The following is a 6,702-nucleotide window of genomic DNA, read 5'->3' as shown; positions in this document are numbered from 1 at the left end:
GGCAGCCAGCCCCAGCCCAGGCTTTTCTTCACCAAGAGGTAAGTTGGACACTGGAAGGATGATATGTATCTCAGTTTTAAGTCCCTCTCAAAAGTCTGGCAGTTGAGCTGAGGCCTAATATTTCTGACAATAATAGCAACATGTTGCAAACTAGTGACTGGTCCTGGAGCGCAAGGAGCGTCCATAGCACAGGGCACTCATCCCGACGGCACAGCTGTGTATTATCAGTCTTTAACCAAAACCAAATCAAGCTCACTTCCGTCGAGTCGAATCTGACTCATAGCGACCCCTCCTTGGGTTTTGAGGCAGTATCACTACGGAAGTAGATTGCCCAATCTTCCTTCCCAGGAGTGGCTGGTGGGTTTGAACTGCAAGCCTTCTCTTCTTTAGAACAGCCTTTGTTGTTGTTGTTGTTTGTTGTTATGTGCCGTCGAGTCAGCCCTGACTCATAGCGACCCCTCCTTGGGTTTCCGAGGCAGTATCACTACGGAAGTAGGATTGCCCATAGAACAGCCTTATACATCATAAATTTGCCAGTCATTTCCAGTACAATTTTGGTTTGTGTTGGGCAGACCATTTCCGGGATTTTATATGAAATACCTTGCAAGCTGGTGAGACAAGGATGACTGGATTCCACCTTGAAAGAAGGAGAGAAAATGAGTTTTTGTCTTAAGTGATCATTTCTTTGCTATCTCTTGTGCTGCACACCTATCACAAAGCTAATGTCACATTTCCTTGAGTTTGGAGAATTTAAGCAGAATCTTCTCATTTGAGTTGCCATCTGGTGTGCTACTAACAGTCTCAGAGAGTAAGAGGCCATCTGTTAATACTTTTTCCAGGAAGCTTTTTATAGAGCAGTGAAGTGGCAACTCTCAAAAACACATTGTAATGACTACACGGTCTTGGGTATATGTACACGTACAGGCTGAGAGTTTATTTCTACCAACAGCATTTTCTGCCCCTGAGAAGGGACAGAGGAATTGGGGAATATGGCATGTTTGCATGTGAAATGCTCATCTTTAATATGGAGGGAGCCATAAGGTTAACAAGTTATCAACCCTATAAAATTTCAAAAGGGAGATGTAAACACACACCAAAAAGTAATAATACTACTGTGGATAGTCACTTACTATGCACTATGCCAAGTCTTTTTCACACATTTTATCCTAACATTATTCTACGAACTAGCTGCTGTTATGGGAGCTCTGGTGGTATAGTGCCTAAGGCACTTGACTGTTAACCAGAAGGCTAGCAGTTCAAAGCCACTCCTTGGAAGGAAGGTTGGGTGATACTGCCTCAGAAACCCAAGGAGGGGTTGCTGTGAGTCTGGTCTGACTCGACGACATATAACAACAACAACAACAGATACTGTTATTATCTTATTATACATAATATATAATATATATAAGATAGAATTGGTGCTCAGTGGGGTTCATGAGTTGCCCAGAGCACAGAGCCGGTAGTAGCCAGGACTTGAACACAGTTTCCTTGTTCTTCCTTATTTCGTTCTCTCTCTCTCTCTCTCTCTCTCTTTTTTTTTTTTGCACTTCAAAGCCTATATCCTTAAATGACAATTGCTTCTTTCTCACTGTCCTGTGAAACTTAGAGCAGTCTCCTTTTTGTAACCAGCTGAATACCGGCAACTAAACTTTCTAGATATAAGAGTTTCGAGTAGTTTAATCAAGGACAGCTGATGTTTTGTATGTAGGTCTTTCTACTGTTGGGCTGTAAGCCAATCCATTTAAGTGAGTCTATTTCTAGGCCCGAGGGGTAACCTCAGGGTTACCGAGGGTAACCTCACGGTTACTGAGGGGTAATAACTCCAGGGGTAGTCTTGGGAGTTCCACCAGTCCCACTAGTATTTTGGGGGGTGGGGTGGGGAGCAGAATCCAATCCAAGGCTGTACATTGCATTTAGTTGTTAAATCTCCGTAGTCTCGTATACTGAGGGACAGTTACTTATTCTTTATTTTTAATGATTTTGAATCTTTTAAAGAGTACTGGCCATTTATTTTCTAGAAGGTTCTTCAAGTTGATTACATTCAGATTTTGTACTTTTGGCAGGAGCCTCACAGATGGGCCGCTGTGCCCTTCTCAGTGCATCAGGTCAGGAGGCACGAGCCCGTGCTATGCAATAGCCCAGTTCTGGGATACTGGTGATTTTAAGTTCAAGCATTGTCTGCCCGATTTTACCACTGTAAAGTTATGGTTTTTCCTTAGTAATTATAAGTAACTTCTGGGGGATATTTTTTATTTTTTTTAGCCACATATGTAATTTTAATTTTACTAGTTGCCAGATTTGGGGAGCTCTGGTAGCATAGTGCCTAAGGCACTTGACTGTTAACCAGAAGGCTGACGGTTCAAACCCACCAGCCACTCCTTGGAAGGAAGATGGGGATACTGCCTCGGAAACCCAAGGAGGGGTCGCTATGAGTCGGGTCCGACTCGATAGCACTTAACAACAACAACAGCATTTGCCAGATTTTACAAAGTACAAAGAAACAAGTGAATTAAGTAATAAACTTTAACCCAATATGTCCAAAATACCATTTCAACATATAATTAATATGAAATTATTAATTATGTAGGTTACATTCTCTTTGTTGTACTAAGTCTTTGAAATCGGATGTGTGTTTCACACTTCCAGCACTTCTCACTTTGAACGTATTTTGTTATTATTATTATTTTATGATGATTTGGATGGAAGTTTACAGAAAAATATGGAAGGCTTCACGAATTTGCATGTCATCCTTGTGCAGGAGCCACGTCCCTCCCTGTATCGGTCCAGTTTGGGTATATGTGCTGCCGAAGCGAGCACGCGGGGAGGCATTGTGAGACGCTGCGAGTGTCCTGTTTCTCATCTAATGATCATTTTTCCTGAAACATTTATTGCTGTGGTGTTTGCCAAATGGTGAGAGTCTGTGCCCATTATTCCTTCTATACTTATTAATTGGGAGAGATTCCCCTTCTCCTTCATTTTAAAATTATTCTTCAGTTAGTCTTACCACTATGGATTCATATATGTTTATTTTTATACTTTGGGTTATGATCCCTTATACTGTCTGATTCATTTCACTGCTCAGATTATTCCATTGGGCATTTTTTGAAGCTCACTCCTGAGTCCCCTTGGCATGTCCCCATTCCTTTTGCTTTTTGAGCATTTCTTTACTTTCTGGCACTACGAGATGCTCCCAAGCTCATCTTGTACATCTCCCACCGTAGTCCCTTTCTCTAAGGAGACTGTTGTTTAGAAATGAAGATCTAGGTGTGCTCGTTGCTACTGGGCTCGTTGCCCCCAGGCCCTCTCAGTGGACACAGCTGGGAAATAGTTTGGGTTAAGCAATGGTTAAGCACTTGTCTGCTAACCAAAAGGTCAGCGGTTTGAGCCCACCAGCGGCTCCTCAGGAGAAAAGATTACAGCCTAAGGAACCTTATGACAGTTCTCTGTCCCATGGGGCTGCCCTGAGTCAGAATCGACTCTCTAGCACCCAACAGCAGCAATACACATTCGGATGCATAGTGTATGTCCTGCTGAGGAAATGTCCTTATAGTCACACTTTACTAAGACCATTGATCAGGAATGTGTGTGGATTTTATCAAATGTCCTGACACCTATCAAGATAGTTATATGCCTTTCATGTTGTTATGATGAATACTGTTCCTAGATTTCCTAATAATCATACACCAATGTGTACCTAAACTAAAACCTGCCTAATCATGCTATGGGAGCTCTGGTAGCATAGTGCCTAAGGCACTTGACTGCTAACCAGAAGGCTGGCGGTTCAAACCCACCAGCCACTCCTCGGAAGGAAGGTTGGGCAATCCTACTTCCGTAGTGATACTGCCTCGGAAACCCAAGGAGGGGTCGCTATGAGTCGAAAGGACTCGATGGCAGTGAGTTTGGTTTTGGTTAATCATGCTATAGGAGCTCTGGTGGCCCAGTGCCTGAGACATCTGACTACTAACCACAAGGTTGGTGGTTCAAACCCACGAGCCGCTCCGCAGAAGCAAGCCTGGGCAATCTACTTCTGTAAAGATTTACTGCCTCGGAAACCCAATAGGGGGTCGCTATGAGTCGGAATTGACTCAATGGCAGTGGGTTTGTTTTTTGGGTTTGGAGTCATGCTATATGAGCTCTGGTGGCACAGTGGTTAAAGCATTCAGCTGCGAACCTGGTTGGCAGTTCAAACCCACCAGTGGCTCCACAGGAGAAAAATGCGGCAGTCTGCTTCCATAAAGATTGACAGCCTTAGAAACCTTATGGGGCAGTTCTACTCTGTCCCAAAAAGGGTCTCTTTGGGTCGGAATGGACTCAATGGCAGTGGGGTCATCAGGCTATGCTAGTCTTTTCATATTCATTAGAATTCAGGAAACGCTTTGCTAGTGTTTTACTTAGAATTTCGGCTTTCATATTCCTGAATCAGACTGGTTCTGCAGTTCTTGTTTGGGTGCTTTGTTGGGTTTTGGTATCCAGGTCGGCATGGCTGTGTTACTTTCTCAGGGCTTCTGTAACAAAGTGCCACACACTGGGTGGCTTAAAACAGCAGAAATTTATCCTCTCGCAGCTCTGGAGACCAGAAGTCCAAAATCCAAATGTCATTAGGTTTGGCTCCTTCTAGAGGCTCTAGGGCAGAAGCGAGTCCATGCATCTCTCCTGGCGTCTGGTGGTTGTTGGCAGTTTTTGATGTTTCTTGACTTGTAGTCTCTGCCTCCATCTTTATGTGGCCGTTTACCCCCTTTGCGTTTGTGTCCTCTCCTTTGCTTATAAGAACATAGCCAAGGCGTCACTGGATCAAGAGCCCACTCTTAATCCAGGATGATTTTACATAGAAATCCTTATTACATCTACAGAGACTCTGTTCCCAAATACAGTCACATGTTGTGAGGTTCTGGATGGACAGGCGCTTTTTTGGGACACTATTCTCTCGCTCTCTTTTTAAAATTCGGACCCAGAGTTTCTTTTTAGTCATAGTCGTCTACAAGCTGAGTGTGAGCTATTATATATGGCATTTCTCACTTTAAATCAGTGATGGTTGTAGGCATCATATTTCAGTCTTTGGCATTCTTTCCTTATTTAGGCTACTTAGTCCCTTAACCATCTTTATATTTTTTCCCTTGATTAATTGTGTTTTTCTCTTATATAAATCTATAAATCACATCTAATTATATAATTCAAAAGTGTATATATGCCAATCTATACAGCAGGCAGAGTATGTGTATGATATGGATAAGGCTATAAATATTGACATCTGGTGATAAGCTGACATCTGGTGTGTGGTTCTAATTTGTTATTAGTTGGTTTATGTTGATAATTGGTTTATGCTCACTACATAAAATATCACTTATTTTTATTGAAAAAGCACACATTTGTGATGCCTTTAATAGGGCTTCTAATTGGCACTCATCATGTTAAGAAATTGCTCTTTCCACCAGGGGAGTCCCTGGGCAGTGCCAACGGTGACCATGCTGAACTGCACCTTAGAGGTGCCTTGAAAGAAGGGCCTGGCGATCTACTGTGACCCCCACATGGGGTCGCCATGAATTGGGATTGACTCAACAGCAACTGTATTTTAAAAATTTAATATAATTTTAAAACTTTCACCATATGCCGTAGAAAGTCGGCCTCAACGTCCAACCCCGACAGTATCTTCAAAGGGGCCATTTGAACCTGTAAGATGAGTGGACTTTCAGTGGGCAGGCCTAGAGGATAACCAGGGGCTGGGGGAGGTCTGCGGGGAGCGCGTGTGACAGATGAGAAAGGAGGGCAGCTTGTCAGTGGCTGAGGCCAACCGGGAGTGGCTTGGGGAGGGGTAACATACATTGTCTGAAGAGTTTGCAGAAGGACGGTAACCTGGTCAAGCAAGCCCTGTCTTCTTGTGCAGATGCCGCTCGAGTGTCCAGAGCTCTTCTGCTTTCCGTTTGGTTTCTATTCAGCCTGCCATCAATATGAGTGATGCATTTCTTTCAGGAGTATGCCATTCCCAATTTGGAGCCTGAAAAAGGAAATCGAGGCGAGAAACCTGACACTCCTGGAGGCTCGTCTGGCCTGGAGGGGTGTGCGATTCAACCTACTCCCCCTCCCCCCAAAAAAACAAACAAGCAAAAATGCCAAACTCATTGCCATCAAGCCAATTCCAGCTGCTAGCAACCCTGTAGGACAGAGTAGAACTGACCCAAAGGGTTCCCAAGGCTGTAATCTTTTTTTTTTCTTTTAATTGTGATTTGGGTGAAAGTTTACAGAGCAAATTCATTTCCCATACAACAGTTTATACACATACCTTTCATGACCTTTCATGATCCTTGTAGTGTAACAGCTCTCTTCCCACTTCTTCCCTGTAGTTAGCTCTTCCCTGTGTCCTTCTTTCCTATGCGTTCCTGCCCCCTAAGCTATCTCCCTGTGCAAATGCTGCCCTTCTGATCACCCATGGTTGATTGTTCTAAGGAGTGTATCTACCTGGTGTAGTTGTTCACCTTGTAGGCCTGTCTAATGTTTATTGGAAGCCTCAGGAGTGAGTTTATTCCAGGCCCAGAGAGTGACTAGGGGCCAGTCTCAAGGGTTTCACCAGTCTCTATCAAATCATAAGCCTGGTCTTTTTTTTTTTATGATTTTGAGTTTTGTTCCAATCTATCCAGGATCTCCAATTTAAGGCGATAATTTTTATGGACACAGACTACCACATCTCTTTTCCATGGAGCTGCTGGT

The 6,702-nt window shown here is 43.5% G+C and overlaps 1 non-coding gene across 1 annotated transcript; it reads right to left on the bottom strand.

Moving 5' to 3' along the window:
* Positions 1-2,713: 2,713 nt before the first annotated feature.
* LOC122152069 lies at positions 2,714-2,817 on the bottom strand. The gene has a single exon (XR_006164385.1). It is a non-coding gene; the product is annotated as a U6 spliceosomal RNA (small nuclear RNA).
* Between the last annotated feature and the right edge of the window lie 3,885 nt (positions 2,818-6,702).

This window comes from Orycteropus afer, unplaced genomic scaffold, assembly GCF_000298275.1.
Source record: "Orycteropus afer afer isolate SDZICR_OR568_19922 unplaced genomic scaffold, OryAfe1.0 scaffold01384, whole genome shotgun sequence".
In the NCBI taxonomy this organism is placed as follows: domain Eukaryota; kingdom Metazoa; phylum Chordata; class Mammalia; order Tubulidentata; family Orycteropodidae; genus Orycteropus; species Orycteropus afer.
Note: the sequence above shows the minus strand (reverse complement) of the source record. Positions and strands in the feature narration are given on the sequence as shown.